Source organism: Eumetopias jubatus, unplaced genomic scaffold (genome assembly GCF_037043125.1).
Source record: "Eumetopias jubatus isolate StellerSeaLion01/CBP00866 unplaced genomic scaffold, mEumJub1_p1.0 scaffold_4, whole genome shotgun sequence".
NCBI lineage: Eukaryota > Metazoa > Chordata > Mammalia > Carnivora > Otariidae > Eumetopias > Eumetopias jubatus.
The window spans coordinates 114,655,003-114,670,528 of NW_028274810.1; the positions used below are offsets into that span (position 1 = coordinate 114,655,003).

Sequence of the window (15,526 nt, forward strand, 5' to 3'; positions counted from 1 at the left end):
CCCCCCGCCCCCTCCCCGACCCCCAGCCGGATCTGTTCTGCGGAGCATCTGTTTACAAAGCAGGTCACAGAGAGCGCGGTTGTCTAAAAATAGTAAGTCATTATGAGCAGACAAGTGTCTGTGCTAGTGCTGGCAGAGCTGGGACAGCTTCTGTTTTCCATCTCTGCCCCTTTCCCCTCCCCTCCCTGCCCCCCTCCATCTTGGCCCACCCACCCACGGCTGGGGACCGGGGCCAGCTGTACCCCGGTTTCACGTTGATTCTCTCAACCACCCCCGTGAGGCTGAGGCCATCACTCCAGTTTGTCAGCTGGGGAAACTGCATCTCAGAGGGTATGGGACTGTCCCCAAATCAGGAAGCCAGGAGGCCGTAGAGCCGAGAGGGGTGGTGGGTGTTTCTTGGGGGGATTGTCCCTCACCCCACGCACACCAGGTCATGTCCACCCGGGCATCATGCGTGGAGACAAGTGCCATGTGCCCTGGCATCTTGAAGAGACGCCGGGAAGGGTGGGGTCCCTTTCCTGGGGAGCCAGGTCCAGGGCAGCATGGCCCCAGGTTGCTCCCAAGCTGAGGTCAGAGCGCTGAGCAGCCCCCTCCCCAAAGCCTGCTCGACACTGCTGGTTTCATGGGCACCAGCCTTCCTGCGCCCTGGCAGCCCTTACAGGGAGGACAGCCGCCCCCAGCGCACGCATGTGCCATGGGCCCAGCACCGCCCGTGTGGGATCAGAAGCATGCTGAGCCCTCCCTCCACAGTTCTCCCAGCCTCTTGCCCTCCTTCCCAGGTCCTGAGGACCTACTGAGTTCTGGAAACATCCCACTGCGCGTCTAGGCCTTACTGACGAGGACACTGGGCAGTGGCTGGTCGGAGGGGGTCTCTGACTCCACATTCTGACTGCCGCCCCTTCAGGACTCCAGGCTGTGTGGGGATCTGAGGTCCAACCTCTCTCCATGATGAGCCTCTCCGCTCTGGATTCCAGCCCGCCTCCCAGCCAAGCGTGCTATGAGCTCCTGCCAGGGGCCGCGGTGGAACCCTTCAGCAGTGGATCGAGAGGCCGGCTCTCTCAGATGGGGGATGTCCCTGGTGCCTTCCGAGAATGAAGCCATGTAGAAAGCCATAGGCGCTGATGGGCAAGGGCAAAGGGGTTCCCAGCCCCAGAAGGTCCTGCCTCCACGGAAGCACCGGGAAGGACAGCCGTAAGTAAAGCAAGTATGAGAACCTGCCCGCTTGACAGAAGGCCCCTGGGTGCCAGAGTGGCTGGATGTGGGGCAAGCAGGGTGCTTGGCGGCCCTGGCGTGGGCCGGGGGTCAGATTTGGCTCTTACTTTGGTGGCAGTATCTCTCCTGTCCCTGATCGGAAGCCCGTGTGGCAGGACCCCTCCGTTCTCCCCTGCAAGGGCTGCTTAGGCCAGGTGCCCCTGACAGGCTTCCAGGCTTAGGGGCCAACAGGTGGTCAGTGAGGATGGGGGTGGCATTCCCCGGGGAATAGGCACAGGCATCACTCCCTTCCCGGGTCCTGAGCTGCCAGGGACCCAGGACACAGGCACAAGGAAGGCGTGTGTGTGCCTGAGTGGTTCGAGTAACCATCAGACTGTGGTACAGGTAGAGGACTGAGCTGCCATTTTTTCTGGCTAATTTGACTCCCTCACACCAGGGAAGATGCCTCACCGTGGGGGGCCATGGATGCCGAATGCAAAGGAGGCCAAATAGGTACGAGCAACTTCCTGCAGCAGGCTGGGTGAGAGCTAACAGGGAAGGGGGACTGGGGCCACACAGGTCTCCGTGCCCGGTGGACCGGGGGCCGTGTGGAAAGCAGGCTGAGGCTGTAGATCCTCTGCTTTCTTATGAAAAGCCGGGCATTTAGGTATTTGTGGAGCGTTGGCTGTTAAGAGATGAAATCAGCTGAAGGACTGTGCGAGCCAAGGGAAGCTTGTTGGCTGTGCAGAAGCAGAGGAACGGGCATCTCATTTAATATTGTTTAATGAAAAGAAAAATTTCTCTAGAGCATCTACCCTTTGACCTCAATTATTCAGTATTATAGATTTGCAGGAAAAAAGGTTGGAGGGAAATAACTATTCTGTAATACGATTGCACCGTTTGGTTTAAGACGGAGACATTAAGTTGTGGCAGGAACAGCTCACCTCAATCAAGCCCGTGTAGTCTTCGGGATGATTAATGCAACATGTGTTTTTCGCTACGGAAAATCACTTTGGGTGGCCCATTAGGAGCTTTGGATCCCTCCCAATCTAGAGAGTTCCGATCGAGAGGCCTCCACCGCCCCTCACGCCTACAATTTTCTGGATTTAAACTTCCCCCATGGATGCTTCACAGACAGCGATGTGGCCACAGGGGCCAGATGCGCGGTTTTGGACCCAGCTGCCCCAGCTTTGCGGGCCTTGGGCTTCCCTCTCGTGAAGAGTTTGGATCTGGCCGCTGTGATCATCTTCTGGCATTTTGGAAATCGTGACTCTCCTGCCGGGAAAGGGAAGCGGACCCGATTCTCTTGTCTGCACTGTTGTGTTACGGGGATGCTTTCTCTCTGGGTGTCACCCTGATTTCCCCTCAGCTGCTGCAGCCGGCTGCCCCAGGGGCACAGCTTTGGGAGAGTGAATTAGCACATCCCAGCACTTTGTTGGGGGACATCATCCTGCATTTTTTTCACCAGAAGCACCGCATTAGGCCAGGGATCTGAACTCTTCCTTGGGTTCTGGTTTTTACAAAATGTGTGTGTGACCCTCCGGCCACCTTCTATCCTCCCCTCAGTCCGTGAGCCGGACGGGGGCAAGCAGACAAGCACATCCTCCCTCCCTAGAGCTTCCGGACCTAGCACCGCTGCCAGACTGGCAGGTGCTCAGCCCGCGCTGGATGAATGAATAAGCGGGCCACACTTACACTTTCCCTCCGTCCTGCCCGTGGCCCAACTCTAGCTTCACAACACCAAGGATCTGAGAGTCTCTCACCAACATTCCAGGGCCATCCTAAAGAATGTCCATTTTACAGACCAAAGCACGAAGACTCAGAAACAGGTCTTCCGCATCACTCAGCCGATGGGGAAGGAGAGAAGGCTGAAAACACAGGCCGGGCTCTGGAGGACCAATCTGGTGAGAGGACATCAGGGGCTACCCGAGACAGGCGGGGAGCACGGCGCCCCTGCCTGAGACCCGGGGGGCCCGATCTGGAAGAAATGGGCAGAAGAGCTGCTCGCTCACCCTCTTGCTTCCAGTGGGTTGATGGTTGGAGGCAGGGCCCAGCAAGCAGCTCCAGGGTGGGGGGCCCCGGACAGAAGAGAGCCAAGAGGAGAGCAAGGGCTTGGGGGCAGGGGAGGGGCAATGGCTCTGGAACCATTGCGGGTGGGAGATGGAGGCTGAGCAGGGAAACTGAGGCCGAAGGCCCCCTGAGGGGCCGCGGGGGTGAAGGGGAAGGCTGTGTGTGAGTCAGGGCTGGGAGGGCGGCAAAGGCTGAACCCCACACACCAAGTGCAGAGCCCGTGGTGGCTGGCAGATTCGAGGCTCCACTGGCTGGTGGGGGGCAAGGGCTGCCTCGGCTCCCTGAGGTAGAGGATGCGTCCTTCCCCTGGCAGGCATGGATGTGATGATGGCTGAGGGTTTCCACACCAGCAGGATGCGGAGGGTGGCATCTACACTGGAAGTGCATACGTGTGCGTGTGTGTGCATCGGGGTGTTTCCACAAGAGTTAACAGCTAATTTGTATCAAGTGCTCACGAGGTGCCAGGCCTCGCTCTGACAACCCCTTGGAGGGAGGCGCTACCTTCGCCATTTTGTGGGTAAGGACATAAGGCACACAGAGACAGAAAGTAACTTCCCCAGGGGGGAGGGGTAGCTGGCTTCCAGGGGGGCCCCCTGAGATCCCCACCCCCTGATGTTCCGCGCCCCCCCCCCCCCCCCCCCGGTGTGTGCAGTCACCGGGAGCTGTAGCAGGGCTGGTGTTTGCCCAGTAGCCTGTGGGGGAAGTGACGCTATGTTACTTCTGGGATTCGGGTGTAAAAGCCTGTGGCTGTCTTCTGTGTTCTCTCTCTCGTGGACTCTCCCTCTCAGACCACTTGCCCTAGGGAAGCCAGCCGTCATGTTGTGAGGACACTGAGGCAGCGTGTGGAGAGGCCGGCGTGGCGAGGCCCGTGGGGACCCCTGGTCCACTGCTCTCTGAGTGGCTCCTGCAGCCCCAGTGGGCAGTTTGCAATCCCGTGAGAAACTCTGAGCCAGAATGTGTCCCAGACTCCTGACCCTCAGAAAACATAGAACATCATAAATGCTTGCTCTTTTAAATCTGTAAAGTCTGAGCTAGTTCGTTCTGCAGGAATTGATAACCAAGACACCAGGGTATCCACTCTGGTTAGTACCGACTGGACTCCGGAGGCCGCACTCTGACGTGCTGTGCTGTGGTCTCGCCACGAGCCCCAACGAGGAACGCTTTGGAGGAAGGGCATCTTGGGTCAAGGGCAGAGCAATGAGAATGAGCCGTGTGGGGCAGGCTGCCTGGGAAGTGCTGGCACGTATGTTTCGGTGTGTGTACAGGCAGTCCGGTGGGACACGGGCCATCGGGAGAGAGGTCAGAGCTCGGCGTTCAGTGAAGGGTCTGCAGTGAATGCAAACCCTAGGGGTCACTACTGAGCAGGGACATGGAGGAGGGGCTGTGGGCTTCACACAAAAGCCCCTTTTTCTCAGAGCTTCCAGTGGGTCAATGCAGCAGCACCTGGCCCAGGGCGCCCTGCAGAAAACCCTCAGATGTACCAGAATAAGGAGGTATTTTGGCGTGGCGGCAATCATAATGTGGACAACTCCATGAAGGTATCACTTTAAAAAGCTAGCTTCAGGATCTCATATAAATGTGTTGAAAAAGCCATCCACTATTATTTTTAAGACCATAGGAAGTCGCTGGGATCCTTTACAAGCAAACACTAGAATGGTTATTTCAGCCTGCCATGCCTGGAGAGCTGCCAGGAGCAGAAGACATCGAGGGACCCCAGCTGTCTGAGACGGACCAAAAGGAACTCAGCTGGAGAGACGTCAAGTCGCGTTTCACATCTAAAGGCTTCCTTTGTTCAGTTGTGCTCCTGTGCTGAGTGACTCGCTCTTAGGCTTTTCCCCACCCCCGAGGTGTGACACGTGGGGACGCCCAAAGAGCCCTGGCCAGGTCGGACCCTGGGCCGCGCTGGGAAAGTTCCCCAAGAGGAAGTCTGTCCCAGGGCCAGACCTGTGCCCCAGGAGCCCATGCTGGCCCCCATACTCCCCACCCCGCTCCCGAGGCGCCCAGCCTCCCCTGCAGACCGCTCCCCTGCATTTCTCTCCCCGCCTCCCAGCCTCCCACCTCCCTCATCTCAAACACATGCCCTCTCCAGCAACTCCTTACAGAAGCTCCTTGAAGGAGCTGATGATACTCATTCTCCGAATCTGCTCCCTGCTCTCACTCTGCGAAGTCAACCATGGTCACAGAGGCCTCTGTGAGTCTGTCCGTACCGTCAGTCCCTAATGCATCCCCTGTTCCTTCTGTCTTCCTGTCACAGGGAGGGGATTTATTTTCTCAGTGGCCCTACACCAGATTCTCTGCACCGTCCAGTGCCCTGTCCTGCGCTCCACATCAGCCTGTGGACAGGCTTAGCGGCTCTACTTTGCAGGCACGTCTGGAGCTTGGCCGGTCCTCAACGCTTGCATGGCTGCCCTTGGGCCAGGCTAGCATTCCCTCTTCCCTCCACTGCAGTGGCCTCTGGGGGCGTCTCCTTCTGGCGCCACAACAGCCTATTCTCAACAGGGCTGCCAAAGCAACTCTTAGAAGACACACTGGGCCGTGCCGATCTTCTGCGCAAACCCCTCCCGCACAAAGCTCCCTTTTAAGTAAAGCTCAAAAGTGGCCCTACAGGCCCCCGTCCTCCCACCACCCCGATTTCACTGTGGTCGTCTTTGCCCCTTGCTTGTTCCGTCACTTCGACACCGGCACCCTTGCAGCTCCTCAAGCTGCCAAGCACGTTCCCACTTCAGCATCTTCGCACTTGCTGGGGTCTTGATGTGGCTCATTTTCTTCCTTTCCTGGGTCCCTGCTAACCTGTGACCTCGTTAGTCTTCTGCCACACAGATTAGAGTCTAACCCCCGGCTCCCGTGGCGGTGCTCTCAAGTTCCTCAACAGCACTCTCACCACCTGGCCTTTTCCGGGTTTGTGGCCCATGGCCTGTCCCCTCCCGCTGGAAAGTACGCTCCCCGAGGGTGGGCTCGCTCATCTGCCCACTCCGACGTGTAGGGCAGTGCCCAGCACAGAAGAGATTCTTGACAAGTATGCGTTTAATGGACTACGTAACGGAGGCAGTACCAGAAGAGGCCAAAGCTATGGTGGAAGAGTGGGAGCAAGGAGAAGGGGACAGACGGGAGAGGCGTTGGAGAGTTCGAGGCCCTGGGATTCTGTGTGTAGGTTTAGGACCAGTGTCCCCGACTTGGTGGGTGGAAAGGCTGCAAGCGGCGACGGAGCTCAAATTTTTTTTCCATTTATAACAATCTGGCTTATGTTCTAAAGTTCTTCGTTGTTCAATTAATTTCAAACAAAAGGGTCCCTTCGGGCGCCTGGGTGGCTCAGTCAGTTAAGCGTCTGCCTTTGTCTCAGGTCATGATCCCAGGGTCCTGGGCTCCTTGCTCAGCGGGGAGCCTGCTTCTCCCTCTCCTCCCCACTCGGGCTCGCTCTTCTCGCTCATGCTCTCTGTCGCTATCTTTGTCTCTCCCTCTCTCTGATAAATAAGAAACCCTGAAACAAACAAACAAAAGGGTCCCTGGAGCTGACTGTCACTGCACACCGCCTTCCCGACCACGCGCTGAGGGGCGCTCACAGCCGCAGGGCCGTGGTGCCCACCTGCTGCCGCCCGCGGCGTGTGCCGCACCCTCTCCGACACTGGGCTGTCCGTCCTTGCACTTCTGAGATGCACAACTGTGTATGTGACAAATGCAAAGGCATGACTGCAGGACTGGAGAATGTTTTTCGGATGCATCATGAGAAGATATGGAAAAGCGAGCTTATAAGTTATTCTGTGGTTAACACAATGCTCCTAACGTGGTACGCTGTCAAAGTGAATGCCTTAGAGGAAATGTGTCTTTGAGGTAGGAGAGTGACAATTTAACAATGCACAAGACTGTTCCTGAAATTCCAAGACTAGGAAACATGTTGTGTGAGTTTCTAGCAGAAGGAATAAAACATTCTCCTGGGGCATATTGAATTAAAATCACAATGCACCAGTAAATGAAGAAAAGAGAACGAACAGAATAATACTGTCCACAGGGATTATGACCTTTATGTTCCATAACAAATTACAGAGAGGCATGAAAATCAGCTTTCTTTTCTGGCAGTACCACTCTGCTTCCTGCAGAAGCCTTTGTAATTAACCTTTTATGTGACAGAATACTTTTGGTGGAACACGTCCATATTTATTTGTCCATAACTGAGACAGATAAATCATTTTCAAATCTGGACTACGTATAGAATCCGGACTTCTTGCAGTGAGTTGCAGCCATAGATGGTTCTCAAGTGTGCAAAATTTAGAGCTTGCTGAAATAACAAGACTTGGTTTTTCTAGGTTTATAGTAAAGTGCAGGAGATTGAAATGGGCAGCCTTTATTAAGTATCACACAAATCATTTGTTTGTTGTTGTTAGGAGACCACAAAATAAGATTGATTTTCTTTCCTTTTTTTAAACAGGCTTTCCAAATTAAAAAGCATACCATTTTATAAAACATTTCACAGGACATAAAACTGTGAAAAAAAATTCAGATGATTTTCAAGCTCCCAAGTGAATTCATTTACTGACTAGGCACGTTGGTGAGTTAACGATTCATAAGCAGTCCATAATTCGAAGGAAAGCCCCTGAAAGAGAGGAAAATCAAATATATTTGTATACACCAAGAAACTAATAATTATTTATGCTCTGTTGCGGATGGCAGGATTTAGGCAGAGGAAGGAAGTAAGCAGAAACTTAACAGAAATAAGGTTATTTATGGAAAACAAGGCAAAACAGAATTATAGAAACTTAAGGACATAAAATATTTGTGTTCAGTAAGGCAGATGAATGGTTAATTAGCAGAGGAGCATCAGAATACTCTCCCTTACAACCTTTATGGGTATGATTTCAGAATGGCCTTGTTTGACATGGAACCTCTAATATCAAAATGTGAAACGGGTCCCTATGGGTACACACTGGACAGTCCTTGACTTCCTGTCATCTGAGACGAGAACCAACCCTCAGATATATTTACAACTTTTTATTAACTAACACCAAAGCACATATTTTGATGTGCTACACAGAACACAACTGCTATTTCAAAAACCCAGTGGTAATCAAGAGGGAAGAAAAGCAACCAATCACAATGGAGAAGTGGCCGTCACTATGCTTACTCCTCACAGCTCTGGTCACACACGCCTGGCCCCAGGAGACCCGTCAACACCACACAATTTGTTCATGGTGCCCTATGACCTAGCCCTTCCGAGCTCCCCAGCACCCCCGTTCCTCTCCCGGCACGGGCCCCCGCTCACGTCCCCCGACGTGGTGCAGCTTCATGCCCTGGTCAGCACCGCCTCGCTCACCTGCACCAGCCTGTCAACGCCCGCCATTCTCTGTGAAACCTTTTCCTCCCCGCCCCCCCCCCCCCGCCCCAGAGTTTCACCCCCTTTCCCTCTGGCTGCACCACCTCCGCCTTCACTTAGCCTCTGATTGCTGCACACGGCCCGAGACAGGGAGCCACGCGGCGGCACCTGCGCGTGCTTCGGGGGCTGGACCCCATCGACGCAACCTGAATTGAAAGGCTAATACCGTAAAAGGTAAACATCGAATGTAGTAAATCTATTAACTGGGTATTGTTTAATCAGTGAGTACTTCTTCAACAGCTTGATGACTGTTCCAGTGCGGACTCATTCCGGACCCTGAGGGACACTGGCCGGCAGCTCCAAACCAGGTGTGTGCCAATCGAGAGCCAGCAGCCGGTACTCTCAGAGTGAACAGAAGAAAGGGTTCTTCTGGCAACAGAAGAGAGGCGAGATCTCGAAGCACGGGCAGGATCTGGGAAAGCAGAGCACAGGAAAAGCTGGGCGAGGATGCCCCCCGGAGCAAACCCACTCAGGGTTCCAGGACCTGCAACTGTCAGCTGTCCCTGTCGCCTAAGACACGCCCCAGGAGCTGCTGTGAAGGGGTCCGGCGCCCCCCGCACGCCTCATTCCTCTGCACCGGGACCCGCCCCACCCCGTGCCATGCCGCACACCCACTTGGAGTAGAAGAGTGTTCTGTGTGGCGCAGGTGCCAACCACTGACGGTAAGGAATGCATGCAGCATGCAGGGTTCAAGTTTCTCTGAAAAGCGTATCACAGGAACAATAGAGTAATATTCATGAAACATAGAAAGGCTCAATGAACCTACTTCAGAAATTTGTTAAGATGTATACAAACGTGTACAATAACAGAGATGTAGGGCTATGCTTTCTAGCACTCTTATTCATGGGTATAAAATGCTGGAAGTGAACTACATGTCCGTCAATACTTGTTTAAATTATAAATCATGTAACTATTATTCAGCCAATAAAAAGAAAAAGGTAGCTTTATAGTATAAAATGATAGAAAATGAACTCTATGATGTACTCTAAAGTGAAACAAGGGGGTAGAAAACAGTGTACTGTTTTGTATGTAAAAAGGAAATGTGCTTTGCCTATGCACAGACTATCTTGGGAAAAATATACAAAAAACCAATGCAAACAGCTGCCTTGGGGGTTTGGGGCGGGGTGGGGGGGTGGGGAGGGATGAAGACCAACTTTTCACTGTGTACTCTTGGACTTTTGGATTTTGTACCAAGCACGCGTAGCACACATATTACCTATCAAATAAAGGACATATTTTGGCTTTCCAACTTCACTCACATTTCCTCCCACTAAAAAAGCCAGTGGTTGCAGAAGTAACGATCTCATTTCCACTGAGAAACCAAACTAATAGTGCAAAGTGTCAGGGCTAGGATTTTAAAAAGTCACAGGGTGGTTGGCTCATTCTTTCCCTTCCCTCATGTGCTCCACACTGAACACCTCATCAGCCCCCGCTGTGTGCCAGGCACGATCCTGGCATCTGGATGGACAAGTCAAGTAAGACATGGTTCTGTGTTTAAAGAACCTCATCTTGCAGTTGGTGAGAAAGACACACCAACGAGTAGAGCAGAGATCTAGCTCGGAGATAACGCCTCCAACCTTGCGCATTTCTTCTCTCTGCCCATTTTCAGTTCGGGCCTGTCAGGTACGAGGAACTGTGTTAGGCAGCATACATGGAGACAGGAGTAAGGCCTGGATCTTGCCAGTAGTGGTGGTCAAATGAGACTTTTAGATATCTCTATCTTCATCTGAATGACCCCATTTAAGAACCTGTCAATTTCTCTCCAAGTTCAAGGATGACTCTAACTCCACCTGGTAAAGCCAAGGATGTCCTAAATCCACTTTCCTCTACTGTGGAGACACTGAGTCTCCTCATTCATTTTATTCACTCGTGTATTCGACTGCTTGTTCACGGACCCCTTCCAGGGCATAAGACGTGTTTCTATGCTGGTGGGAGTGGGTGGAAAGGAGCGTGAAAAGTCCGTTGAGGGACCCTATTTTTGCAGAATTCAGGCAGCTCTAAGGGTTCTCAGCAGGGACTCGAACCCGATGCCTGATGCAGAGAGAGTGTGCCGAGGAAGGCTTCCCCGGGACACGGGGAAGCTTCCGGGCTCACTTTGAGGCTGGACAGACCATGATGACTAGCCGTACAAGAGCTGGCTGAGAGGGGTAGGGAAGCGTGGCTCCAGGCAGAGGATGACCTGGACAGGAAAGCACCGAGAGGGATGTTTAGTACCAAGGCTGGAGCAGCCGTGAGGTGGGGCCAAGATCACGTCGGGCTTTGCATGCAGAGCCAAGAGCCTGAGCCTGACACTGCACAACATGGGGGCCACTGAGGGGCTCACCACACTAAGGTCTGAAACAATGTCCGCGCCAGGCGCTAATCACTGAAATCGAATCCCATTGAGAATCAACTTCAGTTGGATGGGATTTTCCATTAGATAAGAGGAGGATGCAATTCAGATCTGAAAATGTTCTACAGCCTTTCTGAAAGATGGACACAGAATCAAGACAAAGTAGATTTTGTTATTTTCAATATAATCAGAGGTTTTTTTTTTTTCCTTTCTATCTGTACAAGACACTGGGTAGCAACGTAAATAGATGTTATTTGTATAGAAAATAACTTTATTATTTACATTCATTACCTAAACCCTATAAAGTGGCTTCTATTTTGGTTATTAGACTTTTGATTACGTTTTTATTTTTTTCTCCAAATTGTAGACTCTGGGATTCATGTCTCTGTACACAATGACCAGAGCTACTGTCTAATTTTGAGTTAAACCAATGGAGCTAGACCTTCTGAATTGTAATTGGCAGTAGTGGTGGTCAGTGACATGAGTGGGGTTTTTGCTGCGGCTGTTGTCGTTTTTGGTCTCTGCCAACTACTCCTAACAAGCGCTACCACTGTCTGTTAGGAATCCTACTGATGCACTGACGGCGTCACTCTCTCATACTCACTGACTTGCTGCACACCTGCTCTGCTGAGAGAAGGCTAAGAGGATAAACGGTTAGGGCCCTATTTTTTAAGACACCCTGTGTCTGGATTTCGGATCAACAGGCAGTGCAAGCAGAGGTTCGTACAAAGTTCTTGTTGGAGCGGAGACGGACAAGGCACTTTCTCTGCCTAAGGGGATGGAGTAGGGCAAGCTGAGAGGTGAGGAGGATGTTACAATGGAAAATGGGGTCACTGTGTCTAAGCTTCTTAGCGGGACCTGAGAGACCCTGCATTATGTGCCCCATGCCTCCCAGACAGCATCATCTGTTGCTTTCTCTGATTACCTAATATAACTGATGTCTCTTAGATAATTGCTCTTTCTTATAATTCCACGTATTTACATTAAGTAACAAACAAGGGCAAATACCTACATCAGTGCCGGACATGTTTCTAATCCTTCACAGCAATACTGAGGTCGCTAGAATTACTGTGCCATTTTACAGGTGGGGGAACTGCCATCTCGACTGTAGTTCAGAGAGGTTAAGTAACTTAACCAAGGTTATCCAGCTGGTAAATGACAGAGCTGGGATATGAATGCTTCCCGGAATACCTTCCCCTATGTGGTTAGGTTATCTCCTCCTGGGCCCCATGCCTCTCTGCTGGCACCTGTCCCACCTCCAACCACCTGCCTGGCAGACAGGTCTCTCTTCCATGCGCCCGCACTTCTCCTACTGACCCCTTCCTTGCCCCTCTCCCCAGCAGGCTGTTGCGTCTTCAGTGACAGGACTATGTCATCGGCATTGAATTTCCAGTGTCTGTAGCACAGCAGACATTAAGTCAACGTATCTGCATGGATACTGATACTGATTCAAGCCAGAGTATCATGAATATAAGACGATTCAGAACCTAAATACCGTCAAAGAATCTCTCCAGGAAGGAATCTGGTGCAGGGGTGGAACAGACAGAGAGGGGAATACTTATCAATCGCAATGTGTTGATAAGGCTCAGGGCTGTGGGAGTCACTTTCAGGGATACAGGTAACATGAAGATTAGCCCCTGCTCTCAAAGAGCCTTTAATCTGATGGGGAAGTCAGTGCTAGTCCAGAGCTGGCTAACAACAAAGCTCGGGATTAAAGCAGATGGTTTAAAATTGGCTCTACCAGTTGCAGGGTGTGAGAGTTTTCTACCTAAGTGACTTCACGTTTTGAAGCTGAAGTGTCTTCCTCTGTAAAATGGAGACCACACTTACCTTCTTGTGGTTGTGAGCATTCAATGAAATCATTTATTGAGAGTGATGAACTCATGCTTGGTCAAAGTGGCAACTTGTAACCAACCTAAGTCACTAACACGAGTAAGTATAAACTAAGCATGTTACTTCAGAGAGGGCACTGGGCCAAGTCCTGAGGAGTGGACGCGATTTCTGGGGGTGGAGGAACTGGGGCGAGCACGCTTCCATTCCATCCTGAATTACTGCAGTCTAAGTAAGGCCCATGGCTTAAAGATCTTCGCATTCGCGGTGCCTCCTCTGTGTCTAATACAAAACTCATGCTCGGTACACATTGTAAGATGAGAAAAGAAACTATTAATCCCAAGGGGGTAGACAAAGGTCAGGGGAAAGATCTGGGAACTATGCAACGTGCTTTGAGGGGCGGGAGAAGACTGCTTGCCTACAGCAGAGTCTTCATGTTGAAACGGAAAGCAATGAGGCTTGGCAGCCTACGTGCCAAAAATGGGAAGCCCTTGGAAGCCAAACAGGAGGATTCTTGTCCAATATTATTCCTGGTGGTTCCTGACCTTTCTGAATCACAATCCCTTTTTATAGTTCAATGGAGCTATGGGTTCTTTAAAAAATGAAAATAAACATGACACTGAACAATAATTCCTATGAATTAAGCTTGAAGACCCTTTGGGGGTTTACTCTCTAGGGACCTATCTATAATCTCTCACTTAAGAAACCTGCGTTATTATTCAATATGCTAATCCCCCCTCCAAAATTACTTAATAAGAAGGAAAATAGTGAAAAATAAAAAATGCGTGATGTGTCACATTCTCTTTCTGTGCAAGAAAAGCCCCCCCCTCCACAACAAAAACAAAAACAAAAACAAAAAAAAAAACCCTCAAAACCAAAAATCTTATTTTGGTCCATGAGAATAAAGAGAACTATTTTCTTCCTAATAGTAAGTTAATTATTTCAGGTTACTTTTGGCTACTGGAGGGGGAAAAAAAGCTCAGCTCCTACCCATACATATTAAATATGGGTATTCAACTTGACAATTCAACTTCACATTTACTGTATCACTTTTCAGGTTACAAAGCACTCACAATATTAGCTCACTCAGTTCTTAGTAACAACTACAGGAGCTAAGCATCATTCTCCTCATGCTGATGTCCAAAGGTACGTGTCAGGGGCAGAGCTCAAATAAAACTACTTTTAAAGAGGAAGACTCTCTGGAATATCAGGGCCTAAGTAGTGTGTCTGATGGTTTAGAAAAAAAAAACAAGAATACCCTGAGACCAAACTAATGATATGTTTCCTTTACAGATCCCTAATTTTTTTTTTAAGTTTATGAAATAATTTTATTAAACACAGGTTCTAGTACTTGTCTTATAAAAGTAATAACTTGTTTTGCAAAATTCAGGAAGGACAGAAAAGTGCATACACAAAATCATACTTTCACAAGCCTAAGATAATTATCATCAAAAATCTGCAGCATACCAGTGTAATTTTTTTTACCTATAAATATACAGAGAGTATACACAGTTTTTAAAAAATAAAATTGGGGTCATATTATACATTAGGCTTGATAAACTGCTTTTTTTCCCTTGATAGTTTGGACATTTTTTTCATGTGATTGACTGGGCTTCTATTTTTACTGAAGAAGGCAATCCAAGTATTAACTGCTGTGACAACGTCCGCCTCTGCCGCCCGTGGCACCCACAAGGCCGGCTGGGTCTGACTTGTTTGTATTCAGGGAGCTTCTGTTCTGACTGGAGGAGTTAATTTGCCATAATCACTAGTGCTGGAAATAGGAACCAGTGTGGGATATTTTCCATGTGACTTTAGATAAGCATTAAATTGTCTTCATCTTCCGTAACATATCACAATAATTGGAACAAAAGGCACTCACCTTTGTTTGCTCCTCGGGCACAACCAGTTCCTCCGACTTCCCAAGATGGCTGACATTTCCTAACAAAAGAAAAGACCTTTTTACTCAAAGAGAAGGAAATCTCTTAAGAAACAAAAATTAAACATTTTACATAATCTACAATTAAAAAAAAAACTTAAGCCAAATGATTAAAGAATAACTTTATTAAATATTTGTCAGTTTTAAGAAGTGCCCTCAATTACTAACCAAAGAATGTATTACAAACAACTAGTTATGAGGTTTTACATTTGTTTAATAGGGAAAAATTGGCCCCAATTAAACTGACTGAACTAAGGCTTTTTAGATTACTAAAACAAATTAAACTTTTTAAAATGAGAATTTAGGTGATCTTAAAACCTCTCTAAAATGGATAATGAAACTTGCTAAGTTGTAATCTCCCTGGTTTTATTAGTTATATTAAGATAAATTAAGTGAGATTAAAATCTTATTTGATTTATTTACCTTTGACAATGAAGACCGTTTAAGGGTTACACATCCTCAGCCTTGGCGAGTGCGACCTCAATTAGTCAAGTCAGAATGTCTTTAAAAGCTTTGTGCTTATTGCTTCCAGCATGGAGCGAGGTGTTCATTAAGGTACCAAAATTCTCATAAAAAATCCAAAGTTGCACTAGTGAAAAAACGCTCAACAAGATGAAAACTGATCACATCTTTTTCAGAAAATCAGTAGTTATTTTAAAACCAGTTTTTAAACAAGATTTGGTTTTGCGTCGTTTTAACGTGCTACTCAACGCAGCTTAACACCATGTGGACTCTTTAAACAGCATTTAAATCTACGGTGAGTATAGAATGGTACATTTAATTTTATACCATTTTTTAAGTC

General features: G+C 49.5%; 1 long non-coding RNA gene across 1 annotated transcript; it reads right to left on the bottom strand.

Annotated features, from left to right (window-relative positions):
- Window positions 1-7,651: 7,651 nt before the first annotated feature.
- LOC114211165 (uncharacterized) lies at window positions 7,652-15,264 on the bottom strand. The gene is made up of 3 exons (XR_003609676.2): window positions 15,148-15,264; window positions 14,668-14,726; window positions 7,652-7,849 (listed from the first exon to the last, which is right to left on the bottom strand). It is a non-coding gene; the product is annotated as an uncharacterized LOC114211165 (long non-coding RNA).
- Window positions 15,265-15,526: the final 262 nt, after the last annotated feature.